This window comes from Drosophila pseudoobscura, chromosome 2 (assembly GCF_009870125.1).
Source record: "Drosophila pseudoobscura strain MV-25-SWS-2005 chromosome 2, UCI_Dpse_MV25, whole genome shotgun sequence".
NCBI classification, from domain to species: domain Eukaryota; kingdom Metazoa; phylum Arthropoda; class Insecta; order Diptera; family Drosophilidae; genus Drosophila; species Drosophila pseudoobscura.
Window position 1 is genome coordinate 16,710,739 of NC_046679.1, and position 19,896 is coordinate 16,730,634.

The 19,896-nt window shown below is 44.7% G+C and overlaps 1 protein-coding gene and 1 long non-coding RNA gene across 4 annotated transcripts in view; both read right to left on the minus strand.

Annotated features, from left to right (window-relative positions):
• cv-c (crossveinless c) overlaps positions 1-14,026 on the minus strand; it is a 92,571-nt gene extending 78,545 nt beyond the window's left edge. Inside the window, exons 1-2 of one of the 2 annotated variants that reach the window (XM_033377033.1) lie at positions 13,696-14,026; positions 12,485-12,587 (exon numbers count right to left, since the gene is read on the minus strand). The gene's annotated coding sequence lies outside the window, so the exon portion shown is untranslated. Of the gene's footprint in view, positions 1-12,484; positions 12,685-13,695 lie in introns of those variants that run through there. The other variant, XM_033377034.1, reaches the window with a different exon arrangement.
• Positions 14,027-17,136: 3,110 nt separating this feature from the next.
• On the minus strand, positions 17,137-18,576 carry LOC117183352 (uncharacterized). 2 transcript variants are annotated; one of them, XR_004468511.1, is made up of 2 exons: positions 18,251-18,576; positions 17,137-17,363 (listed from the first exon to the last, which is right to left on the minus strand). It is a non-coding gene; the product is annotated as an uncharacterized lncRNA (long non-coding RNA). The 2 variants fall into 2 exon arrangements; XR_004468510.1 differs by having other exon boundaries at positions 18,258-18,575.
• Positions 18,577-19,896: the final 1,320 nt, after the last annotated feature.

Consider the following 19,896-nt stretch of genomic DNA (forward strand, 5'->3'; position numbering starts at 1 on the left):
AAAGTCTACAAAGTAACTAAAAGCTGCTAAGCTTGTGCGCAATTAGAATAGCCAAGCAGCCAAGCAGCCAGGCAGCCAGGCAGCCATGCAGCCACGGATCGGGGCAGGCCCGGTTGTTGCAGTTGCAGTTGATGTTGCTACATGGCTACACATGTTGCTGGTTGGCTGCCCGTCCGTTTGTCCATCTAACTAGCCATCTATATTTGAGCAGATTGCGCCGCTAACCTCATTGCAATCTTGGCCCAAACCAGAGACAAACTGACTGGCCTGTACTGGCCTGTGCTGGCCTGGCCTGGCCTGGACAGAGTGACTAACTTCGGCCGAAACTGTGACTGTGGCTGTGCCTGCGTCCCTGCTTTTGCCCCGAACATTTGCTGCTCACATTCTCTGGCAGTCTAGCTGTGTGTGTGTGTGTGTGTATCTGTGAGGAGTAAATTGTAAACATGCAGACAAGTGTAATTTAGTTGTTAAGAGCAGATGGCAGATGCACACAGAGAGAGAGAGAGAGTCCCGTGTGTTGTCGCAGAATCTTTCAACTGCATTGACAACGCGCTGACTTCTACAAATTGAAATTTAAAACGCTCCTTTTTGGCCAAATGCTAAACTGGTTGGCCGAACCTGGTTCGACCGCCTGCCACATTTATTTAAATTGCAATTAGAGTGCCAGACGGCACATATAATTAGCTTGTTGGCGGCTTAATTAGCAGACACCGCAAGGGGCACAAACATATAGTACATATGTAGGTCTCCCAGAGCATCCCCCCCTACCCTCTCCATTCTTGAGATACAATAGAAGAGAGCCAGAGCCAGAGCCAGATACGCCATCAGCTGTTTGCAGCAACTGCGTTTGTGGTTGTTGTTTTTGCTGTTTATAAAGCTGAAAGTCGTTAACCTTCGTTGTAACACATTCATCATCATCACTCACCTCGCCAGCAGCACAGCCACGCCACACAGCACAGCAGCCGTGGCAGCAGCAACACGCACTCGATGCAGCAGCAACAACTACAGCTACAACTACAACACGATCTTCGTCGCAGCTGAAAGAAGAAGTCGTCTTAATCTTAAACGACGTCTCCATCCATCTCAGAAGAGAAGCATCAGCCAACAGCCAACAAGCAACAGCCAAGAGAGATACATCGACATGGCCATCAGCTGCTCTTAGCCAGTTTTTGTGTGCTTTTGTTTGCTTTTGCATTTGAAAACCAGCAGCAAAGAACCGAAGCCATGGTTACCCTCAAACATTGATCGTTTCTGCATGGCAAGCAGCTGCTCAGACTCATGATACCCTGTGCCCAGGGTATCAGGCATATGCCAGCAAGGAAGTGAATGACTGAGCCGCCACGCAGTGAGTGCATTAAGTAACCGAGCGGCTCTCTTGGCCACTTGGCCTTTAGAAGGCAACTCCAACGCAAGTTTGTTGGCTGCCACTGCCACTGCCACTGCGGCTGAACAAACACACACACACACACACACACATGAACCCCCCTCGCACACACAAAAGGAACCAGAACACAGCAGAGGCCATGCCATAGCCGCCTCGAGGAAAGCTCAAAGAAAATCTTCCCCGCCGTCGAAGGCGGGGGGAACTGCGGGGGGGAAAGTATTCGAAAGTGTCACGTCTAGAACTAAATATGGGGAAAATTGGGAATACAAACGCAAACGCAAACAGACATTCTTCCACAGTTTTCCTCAGTGCGTAGAATGCAATGCAATCATTCGTCTTGACACTTTCTAAGCCACAGATGAGAAGAGAGGCAAACAGAGACAGAGACTGAGGAGGAGCTGCACGATCCAAGGTTTGGCGGATGTTTGTCCAGACCCAAAATGTTGGGCTAACTGTAAACCAGCTAACAATGCAACAGCAGCAGCCGCAGCAGCAGCAGCAGAAGAGGCAGCAGCAGCAGCAGCAACAACAGGAGCGACAGCTCTTCTCTCGAGTGAAATAATTAAAATTCCATGCTCATAACTTCCGCAATTAAGGGGCAGGCAGAACGGAATGGAGTAGAGTGGACTGGACTGGAGTGGCGTGGCGTAGAGTCCTCGGCCTTCTCAGCCAGGAGCGGCAGCAGGCAGCTAATTTCAACGCACAGCAACAGCAACAGCAATAGTTGACGCGATGGCAACATGTGAGCACTTCAAAGTGCCACGAAGAGGCGCAGCCACCACCGCCACACTGCTGTCTGCCTCGCTGGGCATGGGCAGGGGCATGGGCCGGGGCCTAGGCCGCGACTGACTGGACTGTGTCTGGCTGGCTGTATCTTTGAGATACAACGTCCAACAGCCACGGAGACGGGCAACGCATGCCGCACGGAACACGCCTGCACTAATGAAGTAATTCATTGAACCGTGCTACGTCGGCGTGGCAGCCACAGCCACAGCCATTGCCATTAGTTTAGTGTTGGGTTCCTAAGCACCCTGCACCCTGGCACCCACACCCTAGACCCGCTTCTGTCCTTCCCATTTTTTTGTTTATGCCCAGACCCTAAAAGCTGTTGGCCAGGAGACGAAAACAGGCTGGGCCTTTACTCTTGCTGCTGCTGCCGTTCCTGTTTTTTTTTTTTTGGTTAAACATCTGCAACTGCGCTTCCTGGATAGCACATTAGATCACTCACTGACAGACGGCCAGAAGGAGCTAGAAAGAGACAGAAAGAGCCAGAGAAACAGACAGGGACAGGCGGCTCTCATTGTGCGGCTTGACCCCGCCTTTAAGCCGGGCAACGGGGCACTCCTCTCGGGAGCAACTCTGGCAAACCCATTGAGAAGAATGTCTTTGATAATTAAGCGGGTCGTCGTCGTTGATCGGTTCCCATCCCATCACAGTGCCTCCAATCCAATCCACACTTGGCTCCGCTCCACTCCACACTCCATTCGACTCGAGTCCACTCACATTCTAACGATTGCACTTTTACCGAAAAGCGCAAGAACTTTATCTGGCATGCCGCTGGACGTTCGTTTGCCGCAAGTCAGGCATATAAAGTAGCCCCCTTGGAGCTGCCAGAGGAATGGACTGGGAGCCGAGTGGAGTGGAGAATGGCTTGGAGTGGAGTGTGGCCAGTGGACAGTGGCCAATGGCCAGTCGTCCCATCATCTTAATAGAAATATGCGTGTGTCTGTGAGTGTGCTGCCGCTGCTGCTGCTGTGTTGTGCATATCAAAATCCATTAGTGGCTTTTGTAGAAATAATCAACAACGACAAAAATATATAAAAAAAAAATAAAAACTGCAAGCGGCATGCGGCATGCGGCAGACGATGCAAAACTCTCTCTATCTAACTCTTTCACTCTGCGACTCTGCGACTGTGCGGCTTTAGTGGCGACGGGGCCATATCCCATATCTGTGGCCCCGACTAAGTGAACATTTGTAATGGTCAGTCAGGCGGCCCGGCCTGGGCCACAGCCACAAGCACAGCCACTGGCTCGGTCGTCTATCAGCAAACGCGTTTGTTCGACTGTCCGGCGTGTGCATGCGGATACAGATACATCTGTACGAAGTACAGGGGTCCAGATACACACATATTGTACAACAAAACAGAACAGAACAGAAAATCCACTGAATCGAAACCGTACTGTGAAATTGGCTGGGGCGGCTGCCATCTAATCACTTGTTTTCGTTGTTCGTTTCAAACAGAGCGTATCCGAGAGGCAGCGCGTTGAGAGCACTTTGTAAAAATAATTACAGAATTACAGAATGCGGTTAGCTGACAGACGTGGGACATCCGACATCGGACATCGTACAACGGCCATCGGAGGTTCTTTATAATCATCGTCAGAGTCCAGGCCAGTCCAATCCAGACCCTGGTCAGTGCTCCTCAATCTTCCTCCTCCATCCACATAGTTGTAAATAATTGCGTTTAATTATAAATTCTATAATGAGTGCCACAGACAGCCACAGCGGATCATTCTGCCACTGGCGATTAAATTTATCAGCGTCAACTGGTGATTGACTTGTCGGCATGCAAATACACTTGGAGTTTACTCCAAGTACTCGTATATGCCCACATGTCGGCTGTAAATCATAATTCCCTCGTCTAGGCCAGAATGATTTATGGACCAACTGGGTTTCTGAATAGCAGCAGACAGGGTGACGTCATTGGAATTGCAGGAATGCCTTTAACTCCTACCTCTGCCGAGTTCCTGTTATCATTGCAACATGCGGCTGATCCCATCCATGAAAATCATTCATAAAACCCGAGGAAAAGTCGTTAAAATCAGACCAAACACCCCAGCATCTGTACTATGTGCGTCTTATGCCAGATTTATGCCTGCGTTTTCGTTGGGCCATAGATTTATGCCCGATTCGACCTTAACCAATTTATTGCGGTATTTATAAATGGCGACATTTGTAGCCTTTGCAACTCAATCTCAATATAAACTGTTTTACGACGCGATGAAAAAACAAAAAACAAATCTCACACACAGAAACCGATTATATTCAGATGGAGAGAAATGAAATGCTGATTGCTGGGGATTTTGTAGTTTTTTTATTGCCCAGAGATCAGCAGTGCTTAAAGCCTTCTATTTCTGCCACTAATTATTGTATTTGTTGCTGCTCGTGTTCTATGCTCAATTATAAATCTCTTCGAGGCGGGGACTCGGCCTGGCAAATTTTTGGCAATTGTTCAAGGCCTGACACATGGCGCGACGAGCGACGAGCGCCGAGCGACGCCAGAGAGCAACCGGTGGGTGGTCATGGGGGACGTGGCGCACAAATTATATACAAATTGTCTAAGCAAATCTCAGAGAATACATCTATATCTTTTGCAATGTGACTAATGCCTGGTCACCTGTCAAATGTCTGGCCACATCTGCTTCGTTCTCCCTCTCCCAGTAACGGGTGGGTGCTCCTTTCTTTGACCCACTAATCAGGAGGAAAGTTCTACCCCAAACCAGTACCCTATCCCATGTTTATTTATTTATTTGTTTCTGTGTTTATTTATTTGCTTATCAGCGCCCTGGCGGCGTCACTAATTAATTTTTTTCTTCTTCTCCAAAATTTTCTGGCCTTTCGTTGGCCGAAACAGATCCGGTCCGGTACGATCTACTGCCCACATGGCGTCGACCTGCCTGGCAAACTAATTAAGTCACAAATACATAACGCCAGCGTTTTATCAGGCGCGATAAAAGAAAAAAAAAAAACGGAATACGAATGAAAAATGAGAAACAAACCCGAATGGAACTAGCCGTGGCGCTATCTATAAGAAAAACTCTCTCACCGAAACACACACCGATACACTCCGCACTCCACACTACTGGGAGATTATCAGGCTGGAGGTCCCACAGAACTGGTAACTGTTTATCAGCTCTTAATGAACGAAGCCCAGTCTCATACTGATAAGAGAAAGAGAGAGAGAAACGGGTGAGAGAGAGCCCTGCACGTGTGTTGCCCCTAAAATAAAATTGTTGAATAAAATATTTCCTACAAGAATTGCTGCTGCTACAGCCCGTGCCCCTGCCAATCGAATAGTCATCAATCAAAGCTCTCGAGTGTCCCGCAATAATATTTATAATGTTTTTTCTTTCCTTTTTTTTGGCGCGTTTTCAATTTCATTTAGGGGCCTTTAATTGCCGAAATCAATTCAAAAGCCAGTTGAACGCGTTAAAAGCAACTACAGAGGCAGCTCCAGCTCCAGCAACAAACAGAAACAGCCCCAAAAAAACCGAAAATTTTAATAATTATTAACAAGACGACGCAACGGACGGACGGACGGACAGACGGACGGACAGCGAAGTTCATTAGCGCCGCGGGCGGACGAACGAGTACGTAGCACATACATACATACATACATACAGATGTGAGTATGTATAGAGATATTTTTTAATGAAAAAAAAATACAAATAAATATTGGGTAATTAAGACTTGTCTTTCATACATTGTAGTGCTCGGCGGCTCTGCGTTCTGGGTGTTCAAAATAAAGCCAGAAATTGAAAACTGAATACTGAATGCTTGAGCGAGTGGTGGCAGTGGCAGAAAGGCGTTCCAAAAACTTGTTCTACAACTTGTTTCGCTGTTTACATATCTGGAGTCTACAGTCTAGAGTCTAGAGTCTTGCCAAGAGCGGCCAAGAGTCTACTGCCAAATGCGATAATGTTTTGCCCGACCGAGCCACATGATATAATATAATTGGAATGCGCTGCAATTGAGCTGCACTAGCATTCTCATGTACATGGAAAAGCACGAGCAAGAGTCCAGTATGGTTTTCCAACCATTATCACCATCGGATCCGCCAGTAAATTTCCATAAATTTACATGCCATAAATCAAATTGAAAATTGTTTATGCCCCGACATCGGCTCGGCTCTTATCTACATGGCCCGTCTTTCTGCTGGGCTGTCTTCTGGTGCTGCTTCTGCTGCTGCTGGTTCTGCTGGAAACTAAACAGTGGGTCTCTTATCAGTCCCGTTCTGAGCATTGCAGTTGCTGCTGACAAAGTGCAGTCAACTCTGGCTGTTGGCTGCATTTCCTCATGGTGATGACTAAGACAACACCCCACGCAGTTCTTGGGAGACGAAGAGACCTGACCGCATGCCTGCCGTATGTCTGATGTCTCTTTTGGTTAAACAACAGACCAACAGACTGCTGACTTCATGATGAACTCATTCATTTCTTCATTCATGAAAGAATGCCCCAAACTGGCAGGCAGTCAATAAGATTGCCAAAAAAGTTCTTGGACTTGAAAATATAAGGAAAAAACCTTAAGTAACCTCCAGAAAAAACAGGAAATCTCAGCGTTAAGGCCTTACATATGTATATACCTTAATACATACGTTCAGGTCCGATCAGGTATGACTAATTCCCAGCATTGTTCGGGTGATAAAGTTCACAAAAAGTCAATTTACACGCGCTTCATTCAGTACTGAGTGCTCAGTACTCTCGATCCCTTAACCCAGCACACGAGTGCGAGTAAGGCAATTGCTGTCGGCACTTACGTCACCAGATCAGAGCCACAGCCACAGCCACAGCCCCGTCTTTAGCCCCGTCAGCATGTCGAAAAATTGTACGACCGATTTCGAGTTGGCCCGACTTTCTTATTGCATTTAGCAGACAGCTGATATATTGTTTGTTTGTGTACGAATATCCATACATACTCGTACTACTCATAGTAGTCTGTCTCTGAGTCAGTCTCTGTCTCTGCCATATGGCTGGCGCTCTCGCGATAGCACTCTCAGCGAAAACGCACGTCTAGAACGGGCCAAAACAAAACGCCAAAAGGGGGGCTTTTGGGGGCTGTTCGATTTTGATGTGGGTCAACCAACCTGGAATGAAAAGAATATAGGAAATAATTAGCACAAAGATTATACAAATTAGCTGAGAATATTCGAAAAACAACAGCCATTATGATCTCATCCGAGCACTATCTGCCATATAGAGATCATCCCATTTAGCGGACAAAGGTCAATGGAAATTATACTTTATGAAGGCGCCACCACAGCCCAATCTGTACTGTAAAGTGGAAAAGCTCTCCTGACCGTAAGCACTACGAATATATATATTCTATATGCATTCAATCATGTATAGGACTTGCTTTTAGAGAGAGACGAGTCGAGACGAGACACGACAGCCAATCGACAGTAAATCACGTCTGACGATGACTCAAGCAAATTCTAATCGCTCAAAGGTTTCGCCATTAAAATTAAATGAAATTAATCAATTATTGTGAAGCACACCACTGCGAGGGCTGTAACTGAATAAAAAAAAAGCAATTTTAATTAAAAACCCAAGAAAAAAGGGGCGCAAATATAAACAAACCGCCCACACAGAAAACAGAAACAGAGAAAAAAAACAAAAATAAATGGAAACTGAAAAAAAAATCGAATTGCACTTCGTTGTACAATGGCCATAAATATGAAATTGTATGGTAAATTAATGCTATTATAGCGTCTAAAATCCCCCCGACACACACAAGAAATAGAAGAAAAATGCTTAGAAAAGACCAACAGCAAAGGAAACAGCAACAACAACAGCAACAGCAATAGACGGGCAAAAGCTAAATAAAGAGCCATATTTGAAGACCTTGTACGTGTGCTGCCTACACAACCAGTTCGCGGGTTTGGTTTCAGTTGATTTCAATTTTGTGTGCTCCGACTACTCGGTCTCTAGTTCGAGCCTGGCCTGGCCTGGTCCGGGGGCTGGGGTCTGGTCTGGCCAGCTCCATCACCGCCATCACCATCTCCGGCTCCAACTATGTAGCTCCACTACCGACTGGCCTGGCTCGAGCAGCGTTTTCTTATGGGTTTCATATGGGATGTACGAGTATATGTAGTGTAGTACGAGTACATATGGCGGCACTTGATTTGCATAACAAATGCAGCACCCAACGACAGCAGCAGCAGAGCCAGAGGAAGAAGGCAAAGACTCGGAATTGTTGCAAAAAAAAACAAAAAACAATCAAAAAAACTCACTCAAATATTCATCAAATGCTCGCCTAAAAAGCCAGAGCCTCGTCTCGCTCAATTACCAGAAATTTCACTCCATTAAGACACACACCTCGGCGTGTCCATAAAAAGTGAATGTCTATCATTAAGAAATTTTTCACTGGCTCTTGTTGTTTTTTTTTTTTTTTGGAATGAAAGCTCTGTCGCGCGTGGGGCACTCTTCCATTTCCATTTCCGCTCTTTTTGGCTAAATTAATTGCTCCTAATTGTGGCCAAAAATTTGCCAGAGGGAGAGACTGCGATTAGATCACCTTCAGTCTCAGACGCCATCAGATCACCTGCTGGGCCAGCAGGCGAAGCGTGAATGAACGCATGAAAATGACCAAAAACAGACGACAGACACGGCTAATAACACGAGTATAACAAAATTGAAATTAATAACCAGCTTCGTTAAAAAATGCTAATTTTGCACATTTTTCAAGCAGCGCCCTTCAGCGTCCAATTTCTAGGCAATTTCTAAAGCGTGAAAAAAACTATAACTACGGCACCTACGCAACAGAGGTGTGACAAATTGGCCAAAATGCTGGAGTATGCCATGAAGGGAATGAGTGGCAAATATGCGTTCAATATTTCCTACGTGTCCAACACAGAACAGAGCCCTTACATGCCGTGGGGGTGGTCGTATGTATGTATATGTAGGAGAGCGGGAGCCCTCGATTGCGTAGCACAGTGGTTGCTCTGATTTTTGTTTGCATTTTCACATTTATTTATCAACAAATTACGCTGTAAACAAAAGCAAACAGACCAGCTCTGGGTCCGCTGCGAGTAAAGGAGGAATGAAGGAATGAACGAATGACAGGTATGGTGTGCACACACATACATATGTACACACTCTTCCTATTTGTATATGAACATACTCGTATATATCCACAATACAATATGTAGTATGGCCAAAAGGTTAATTATGCAGCCAGATGGGATGGGATGGGGGGAGGCCGGGAACGTTGGGCACTGGAAACTGGGGGAGACCATGGGGCATACTGTACAATACGATTTTCCCCCTGCGAGTGAAGTTAGTCAGCTCGTCACTCAGTTCGTCAATCATTTTCTGGATGCTTTACATGAAAATCGTGTTTGAAATTTTTCTGTTTTTTTTTTTCAGCTGTTGTTGTCGTTTTTTTGTTTTTTGTTAAACGTTTTCACTGCATTTTTACAGCCAAACAAATTTTTTGACAAGCAACTGACAGAAATTGACAAGCGCACGAGCAATGGGCCGAGCAAATTTGCTACGAGAGCGGTACAGAGACGGACGGACAGAGTCCGAGACCCGGACCATAGGGAGAAGAGATCCCAGAGATCAGAGAGATGGCAGCAAGAACTATGATTTGAAAGATGGTTCCAGCTGTGAAAAGGTCAACATTCAGGAATGCTGGGTCTGTCGTGCCGAGTTGTTGTTGTGTTGTTGTTGTGTTGTTGTTGCCTCACTTTCGAATGGAAAGAAATGAAAAGTGTGGCCTGAGAACGAACCCGAGAAAGGCATTTCTCCATTGGATTGGTTCGGTTGATGGCTTTGACGAGCTAATATTGACAAATTAAATGCAGGTTAATGGGTATTTAATGCGTGTGATGTGTTTCTCTATTAGAAATGTGTACACCCCACGTGAGAGCAGAGATCCTCTAACTGATGCCAGGCATAGGATCCATAGAAATGGGCAAGAGAAAAGAGAGAAGAGAAATGCTTACCACAGATAAGGAAAGATCCTAAAAGAACGCTGGCCTGCTAGATGGAAATGGATATGCCAGATACCAGATGGAGTGGAGATCCTAACTGAAGAATGCATTTGGAAATCCCTTCCATCGCAGGCATTGATGCAACAACATATGTGCCCGCTGTGGCCGCATCGCTGCATATCTTTAAGAACGAACATAAAGCACACAGATACACACATACATTACAGCTAATGTTCGGGTGTGTGTGTGTGTGTGTGTGTGTAAAACTCAGCAGCCAAAGGCAAGGCAATTCAAAAGTCATTGAGGCGCAAAAGTCAAGCATAAATATTTCAAATAATGTTTGCTGGCCCCGCTGGCATTGGGTCTGGGTCTCGGTCTGCCTCTGCCTGTACTCCATGGAACTCTCTTTCTCTCTCTCTCTCTGGGGCTATGGCTAGGGCTACGAGTGTGTGTTTGTGTGTGGCATAATTTGGTGAGAGTTCGGGTTCAACAGCTGAACAGAAAACAGAAAACAGCACCACCAAACACATTAACTTTGGAATAAGAACAACAGCACAGACCCGGGCCGTACGAAACGCTGGAGATCGGAGATCGGAGAGACCACAGAGTGGAGACCCGAGAACACATTCGGATTGCTGATGGAGAGGCGGAGAGCCAGAGAGCTGTAATAGACGATGTCTACGCTGATGACCTCAGTTAAAAATAAATAATGCCTTACATTGTTTTGAATTAGTTGCTGTTTTTTGGGGGGCTAGATTGTTGCTGCCGGGTCTGTCTCTCTGTCTTTCTAAGTTCAGGGTGGCGCTCAGTGTCGCCACCAAAGCAGCAGCAGCAGCAACAACAGTAGCAATAGCATGGGGCATGGGGCATGTGACATGGGGTGCCCTGTCTGGCAAACAAATCATTTTGTCACAACTCTGCCTGTACGGCAGCTGGAGATTTTTACATGAATATTTGTGTAAATTCTTGTAAGACATTTATCGCTGGAAGAGAATTGATGAACCTGCCCCTTCTGATAAATTGTATAGCAAGAGGGAGCTCATCAGATGGGATCCCGAAGAGAAACAGATCAGACCTAAGGGGAACAACGTGAAGAAGATCATACATACATACATATCTCAGTGAGAGATCTCATGGCTTAAGATCAAATCAGATCCCCAATACCCGATCAGCTGTCCCAGGAGTGATCCCCGATTGTTCATGTAACTGACGCTCTCTTCTTTTTTTTGTTGGTTATTTTTCAGACAAAACGGAGTACACCCGAAATATTGTTTCAGTTTTATTTACCCGAATTTGCTGTTTTATCATCGTTGGCACCAGGCACAAGTGTTTCTTTAAGTACGTATTTACATACAGATCTGTACATATATGTGGAGTATAAACAACAACAACAACAAAACAAGTTTATATACACATAAGGTATAAGGTGGCTATGCTGTAAAAAATAAAGGGCAAACACACACAAACCAAACCAGACCAGACCAGACCGTATCGTACCGTATCCATGGGTTCCTGGTAGGGGTCTCTCCCTGTTTCCCGGGGATTGGTCTGAGCGATGACGCACTCACATAGAACCGGATATTATTATTATTTTTTAGTTGGGTTCCCAATAAAAATGCAAATCAAAGGAAACATTTCAGCCACACATACAAACATATGCATATTTTGTGCATTTTTTAAAGCCTTTTTCCCATGAAATCAACCGAAAACACCACAAGGTAAATAAATAAATATAAGGGGGTTACCACCCAACAAGAGAGCAAACACTGCTCACTCGACACACACTTACGAGTCGTCCTGTCTGTAAACGACGATTATGATTTATGATTAATGAATCAAAAAAAAAAAGAACAACGCTGACAATCCAAACAGAAACCAAGATCTCAGATATCCCCAGAAGTTGGGCGCTGTCGATCGCATGAGACTGGACTAGCTAACCGTTAAAGTACTCCTAGCGTACATATATTATATAGGTTATCACTATCACTACTTCGACTGGCCTGGCACACACACGACGTCGCGACGCCTGACAAGATAAAGCTGGCCTGGCCCAAACTAACGGGAGGGAAGAAAAGGAAAGACAACAGCCAGGCAGCTGCCTGTGTGTGTGTGTGTGTGTGTGTGGCAGAGTACGGGGTCTGAGTGGTGTCTGTTTTTAGAGTGAAAGTATCTGCAAACATAGCGACAATCACTAAATGTATCTAAACGTGAACGGTTTTGTTCTGGGAACCCGAACCACCGCAAGAGATCTGCAGATCTGGCCAGGTACATACACTGCCTACACTCGTACGTACACACCCCCACCCCTCGCTGAACAGACAGATAAGCCAATGTTTACCCACTCCCGATGATAAGCGGCATGGGGTCTTGAAGCTCTATTTACCTTTTTCTTAGATGCGTTTGCAGCTGCCTTTCGTTGAGACTGGTCTGGTAGTATCTTCCCCGCTTCGCTCTGCTCTGTAATTTTTATTTTTTATTTCACAACACTTTGTATAATTCCATAAACACCAAATAGAATTTTATTTCGTATACTTCATGCACTATATATCAGATATTTTCATGCATACATACATATGTACATATATGTATGTATTTCCCCTTTTATTCTGTGGTTTCTATTTTCTTTTAATCACTTTTATTTTTATTTCTATTGTTGTTGTGCGCTCGTTTTCAACAACAACATTTCGTCATGTTTTTTTTCTATGGGGCGTACCAACAAAATTTAGTAATCGACAAAAAAACAAAAGCACACGCGTGCTCTCTCTATCTCTCTCGCTCTCTCTATTTGGGGGCCAGAGATAGAGAGAGAGAGGGAAACAGTAACAGCAATAACACACATACACACACACCAGAATATTTTTTCGAAACGGAACCGAGCCGCAAAGAAAACTGATTTTTATGCACTATTTAATTTTATATTTTTCCCTGTAATTCACATTTTGTTTCTCTGTTTTTCAAAGGGGGAACCCATTATTGGGGTGCTGGCGGGGGACAACGCGCGAAATTAAAGCCAAAAAATACTGTGCTGTGAGAGCCAGATGTGTGACAAACGATGCGTTTGTTTTCATTCCAATTGCAATTGCAATTTCCGTGCTCGCTTCCGCAGCTTATGCGCTAACAAAGGGTACTATTGCTTCAATAGGAAACACACAACTATCTCGGAATGGTCAAGATCCGATCCATATGTCACATAAGTATAGATCACTCTAACTGATAAGCCTTAGGAACGGTGTACGTAGGTATGGAGTAGGTATCTCAAAGAGTACTTAAAACTTCGGCTATCCACCCAAGAGACTTTTCTCTCTTTTTCGTATTTGTTATTGTTATTGTTGCTATTACTGTTGTTGAAGCAAAACAAACGTTTTCTTTCTTATTGGGGAAGCTTTGCTATCGTTTCGATTCTCTTTATTTTTTGTTGGTTTTTGTGTGTGTGCGTCTGTTTATCGCATTTCTTTCTCCCCGATTTTCGACTTGGGTTGGTTCTCTGACAAAAATTTCGTTCACGTTCTGCCCCGCTCGTGGCTCATTCATAAAACGTATCCAACGGTTTTCAGATACATCCGACACACAGATACACGCTCACTCACAACTCACAATCGTATTCTCGTTTTCATTCGTTTTCGTAGCCACAATCCGCGGAGAACAGCGGCATTATCTCGACCCGTTTAGCTTTTGCCGACTCGATACGAAGCTATATCTATCTATTTCCTTTTGATAATATATTTTTAGTTGATATTTTCTTTAATTTTGTTGTTGTTGTTTTGCGAAAATATCAATATCGAGATTTTTGTGCGATTTTATCAACGCGAAATTTTTCGAAAAACCAGCGCGGAGCTGCTTTCGTTGTTGCGTCCGCGGCAGTGTTTTCGAGTGTGATTCACTTTAGTCGCTTGCGCCTCGGCTGTTATTCATGTTATTCATGATCATACCCAAACGACGATATTTTTTGAGTGGAAAAAGCCGACCCAACTTGAGTGGGATTTCAATCATACCAAGCTCATAGCAGTTGGGTTTGAACCTGATTGCGTTTGGTATGAAAAAACGCTCATTCAGCAGACGCAATAACGCTCGAACCCAGTTCGAAGTTGTTCGAGTCGCATTTGGTATGAAAAAAGCACTCAAAGAGAGAGAGACTGCTCACAGCGCGTTAACAGCTCGTTGCGAGCATTTAACAGAGGAGATCGACCGACTCATACATGTTGCAGTTCGATTGGGTTGGAAGCCAGAGAATTTCCAGACAGAATTTTTCGTTGAAAGTAAAACTAGAAAGAGAGGAAATGGTAGATGGAAAAACTGGGAAAACTCCACCTGTGGCGTCTGCATGCGAGAGAGTGTGTGTAAATTTACACACTTCGCGCTGCTAACAAGCGGCGATAAAAAATAAAACCCCATGTAACAGCCTCGGCAATGGCTTAATATAATATCTTTTGGGTTTTGTATGGATTCTATGAGGAGGATTTATGGGGATGGGATATCGCCGTCTTAAATCTTTCAGACCTTATCAGAGCATTGTCTTATCTGCGGATCTATTGTGTGCCCAGCATTTAATAGTTCGTGGCCCGTTTCCAGGAAAGCGTCTTAACACTTTCGTTTGTCTAAATTTGATTAGCGCCTTGGATGATGGGACTTAACACTTTTCCACCACCGCTCAAAAGCTAATTAAATGAAAAGAAAGAGTTGGAAATGGATATGCTGGGAGATAGATTAGGCATTTCAGCTTAGAAGTTGAGATGTTCTACATCCTTCCTTTTTGCATAAGTAACATGTTTGGTAAGACAAAACAGCTAACAGCAATTCATCAGGATTAGCCATGTCAACGCTTTCCGGCTCTCTTTCTCTTTCTGTCTCTGTCTCTCTTTTACTCTCTCTGGTATTCCCTTCTACGAGTATTAGCTGTTTTGTTTGGGTTTGTTTCTTCATTCCCTTATTCCCCCGCATTTCATAACATTTTGAGGTGTGTTCGTGTCGGTCTCATCCTTATCAAAGGTGCGCATCAACGTCACAGAGAGAGAGAGAGATTCCCATATCCATAGCCATTCCCCCTGCCCTTCCCTAGATTCCCTTCCACAGGCTACGTGCCTGGGTTCTCGCTTGGGCTTTGAAATCGAAACCCCCCGACTATAGCGGAGTCCATTGTGTTGAAATCTAAGCAGAAGAGAGAGAGAGAGAGAGAGAGAGAGAGAGAGAGAGGGTTCCCCCGGTCCCGGTGCCGCTCCAATCCCCATTCCAATCCCGATCCCAGGCAATCCCGTGTGCTGCATGCTTGATCGATAGCGTCTGCTGTTGGTACTCCTATGGTCTGGCTTCTGAGTTTTTGTTGATTTCCAATGAAAGGTAAACCACACACAAAAAACGAAAGCAAAAACAAAAACAAAAACCAAACATGCCACGCAGATATTTTCGGGCATATTTTGAATAGTTTTCAATGCCAATGGCAGGCAGGCAGGGGCATTAGCTCTTCCTCAATCCACTCATCCACTTCCACTGCATCTGTGTGGGTATACTTTTCTCTTTCTGCATAAATAATGCCAAATGAAATAAAATGCGATAAACAGAGTTATATATTCGCGCACAGCGGGAAGCTGGCCAATAAAGCTGTATGGTATGGGGATTTTCCACAGTGCGAGTGGAAGAAAAGTGCCATAAAAAAAGGCAGGCAATGCTCGCACTCGCGCACTCACTCAGCGACATCGTTCTGTTAATGGTCGCACTGCACTGCACTGCACTGCACTGACTGTGTCTCCAAATGCGGCAGATATGCAGATCTCCTTGGAATGGAATGGGCCTGTGGCTTCAATTGGGGGAAAAACGCCATCCCGTAACTCCATGCCGCACTCCCCCTAAATGCATTTGCGCCATTTGTTGGCCTTGCCGGCTGATAAGTCAAGTTTTTATGGACGCGCGGGCATTTAACTTGATTACAAAACGACGGCAGGCCGGGTCCCGGGCCGGTGCCAGCCATATAAAATCGCTTTTCATTATGGCCAAGGCATGTGAAATTAATAAGCCAGGCGGCGGCGGTGGCGGCGGCGGCGCCTTGGCCAAATATCACCTCAGCCAAGTTCGCTGCCTAAGTCTTTTGTTTTGATTTGCTTTCGGGGTTCGGGGTTCGGGTTGCGGTTTCGGCACGCACTCCACTCCACTCCACTCCCTGCTGCGCGTGTTTTTGTGGGCAAAACAAAATCAAAGTCGCCTTAAATGTTCATTAATTCAAATTGATTCTAATCGCAACGCATTCATTAATCTAAGCGCCACCCCACGCCTGGATGGTCCTCTGGATGGTCCCCTGGATGGAAAATGCATTTCTATTGCTCGCCAATTTTTATGGATGAGCCCCTGCTGCCGGATTTGGTTTTGGCTCTCAGGATTCGTATTCGTATTCGGTTCTGCTGTGGCACAATGGCATGATTAATGGGCGGATGATACCCATGGAGTGTCCATTGAGCCACAGGAGCAGGGAGCAGGGCTCTATCGATCGCATGAGACTGGACTAGCTAACCGTTAAAGTACTCCTAGCGTACATATATTATATAGGTTATCACTATCACTACTTCGACTGGCCTGGCACACACACGACGTCGCGACGCCTGACAAGATAAAGCTGGCCTGGCCCAAACTAACGGGAGGGAAGAAAAGGAGAGACAACAGCCAGGCAGCTGCCTGTGTGTGTGTGTGTGTGTGTGTGGCAGAGTACGGGGTCTTAGTGGTGTCTGTTTTTAGAGTGAAAGTATCTGCAAACATAGCGACAATCACTAAATGTATCTAAACGTGAACGGTTTTGTTCTGGGAACCCGAACCACCGCAAGAGATCTGCAGATCTGGCCAGGTACATACACTGCCTACACTCGTACGTACACACCCCCACCCCTCGCTGAACAGACAGATAAGCCAATGTTTACCCACTCCCGATGATAAGCGGCATGGGGTCTTGAAGCTCTATTTACCTTTTTCTTAGATGCGTTTGCAGCTGCCTTTCGTTGAGACTGGTCTGGTAGTATCTTCCCCGCTTCGCTCTGCTCTGTAATTTTTTATTCCTTATTTCACAACACTTTGTATAATTCCATAAACACCAAATAGAATTTTATTTCGTATACTTCATGCACTATATATCTGATATTTTCATACATACATACATATGTACATATATGTATGTATTTCGCCTTTTATTCTGTGGTTTCTATTTTCTTCTAATCACTTTTATTTTTATTTCTATTGTTGTTGTGCGCTCGTTTTCAACAACAACATTTCGTCATGTTTTTTTTCTATGGGGCGTACCAACAAAATTTAGTAATCGACAAAAAAACAAAAGCACACGCGTGCTCTCTCTATCTCTCTCGCTCTCTCTATTTGGGGGCCAGAGATAGAGAGAGAGAGGGAAACAGTAACAGCAATAACACACATACACACACACCAGAATATTTTTTCGAAACGGAACCGAGCCGCAAAGAAAACTGATTTTTATGCACTATTTAATTTTATATTTTTCCCTGTAATTCACATTTTGTTTCTCTGTTTTTCAAAGGGGGAACCCATTATTGGGGTGCTGGCGGGGGACAACGCGCGAAATTAAAGCCAAAAAATACTGTGCTGTGAGAGCCAGATGTGTGACAAACGATGCGTTTGTTTTCATTCCAATTGCAATTGCAATTTCCGTGCTCGCTTCCGCAGCTTATGCGCTAACAAAGGGTACTATTGCTTCAATAGGAAACACACAACTATCTCGGAATGGTCAAGATCCGATCCATATGTCACATAAGTATAGATCACTCTAACTGATAAGCCTTAGGAACGGTGTACGTAGGTATGGAGTAGGTATCTCAAAGAGTACTTAAAACTTCGGCTATCCACCCAAGAGACTTTTCTCTCTTTTTCGTATTTGTTATTGTTATTGTTGCTATTACTGTTGTTGAAGCAAAACAAACGTTTTCTTTCTTATTGGGGAAGCTTTGCTATCGTTTCGATTCTCTTTATTTTTTGTTGGTTTTTGTGTGTGTGCGTCTGTTTATCGCATTTCTTTCTCCCCGATTTTCGACTTGGGTTGGTTCTCTGACAAAAATTTCGTTCACGTTCTGCCCCGCTCGTGGCTCATTCATAAAACGTATCCAACGGTTTTCAGATACATCCGACACACAGATACACGCTCACTCACAACTCACAATCGTATTCTCGTTTTCATTCGTTTTCGTAGCCACAATCCGCGGAGAACAGCGGCATTATCTCGACCCGTTTAGCTTTTGCCGACTCGATACGAAGCTATATCTATCTATTTCCTTTTGATAATATATTTTTAGTTGATATTTTCTTTAATTTTGTTGTTGTTGTTTTGCGAAAATATCAATATCGAGATTTTTGTGCGATTTTATCAACGCGAAATTTTTCGAAAAACCAGCGCGGAGCTGCTTTCGTTGTTGCGTCCGCGGCAGTGTTTTCGAGTGTGATTCACTTTAGTCGCTTGCGCCTCGGCTGTTATTCATGTTATTCATGATCATACCCAAACGACGATATTTTTTGAGTGGAAAAAGCCGACCCAACTTGAGTGGGATTTCAATCATACCAAGCTCATAGCAGTTGGGTTTGAACCTGATTGCGTTTGGTATGAAAAAACGCTCATTCAGCAGACGCAATAACGCTCGAACCCAGTTCGAAGTTGTTCGAGTCGCATTTGGTATGAAAAAAGCACTCAAAGAGAGAGAGACTGCTCACAGCGCGTTAACAGCTCGTTGCGAGCATTTAACAGAGGAGATCGACCGACTCATACATGTTGCAGTTCGATTGGGTTGGAAGCCAGAGAATTTCCAGACAGAATTTTTCGTTGAAAGTAAAACTAGAAAGAGAGGAAATGGTAGATGGAAAAACTGGGAAAACTCCACCTGTGGCGTCTGCATGCGAGAGAGTGTGTGTAAATTTACACACTTCGCGCTGCTAACAAGCGGCGATAAAAAATAAAACCCCATGTAACAGCCTCGGCAATGGCTTAATATAATATCTTTTGGGTTTTGTATGGATTCTATGAGGAGGATTTATGGGGATGGGATATCGCCGTCTTAAATCTTTCAGACCTTATCAGAGCATTGTCTTATCTGCGGATCTATTGTGTGCCCAGCATTTAATAGTTCGTGGCCCGTTTCCAGGAAAGCGTCTTAACACTTTCGTTTGTCTAAATTTGATTAGCGCCTTGGATGATGGGACTTAACACTTTTCCACCACCGCTCAAAAGCTAATTAAATGAAAAGAAAGAGTTGGAAATGGATATGCTGGGAGATAGATTAGGCATTTCAGCTTAGAAGTTGAGATGTTCTACATCCTTCCTTTTTGCATAAGTAACATGTTTGGTAAGACAAAACAGCTAACAGCAATTCATCAGGATTAGCCATGTCAACGCTTTCCGGCTCTCTTTCTCTTTCTGTCTCTGTCTCTCTTTTACTCTCTCTGGTATTCCCTTCTACGAGTATTAGCTGTTTTGTTTGGGTTTGTTTCTTCATTCCCTTATTCCCCCGCATTTCATAACATTTTGAGGTGTGTTCGTGTCGGTCTCATCCTTATCAAAGGTGCGCATCAACGTCACAGAGAGAGAGAGAGATTCCCATATCCATAGCCATTCCCCCTGCCCTTCCCTAGATTCCCTTCCACAGGCTACGTGCCTGGGTTCTCGCTTGGGCTTTGAAATCGAAACCCCCCGACTATAGCGGAGTCCATTGTGTTGAAATCTAAGCAGAAGAGAGAGAGAGAGAGAGAGAGAGAGAGAGAGAGAGGGTTCCCCCGGTCCCGGTGCCGCTCCAATCCCCATTCCAATCC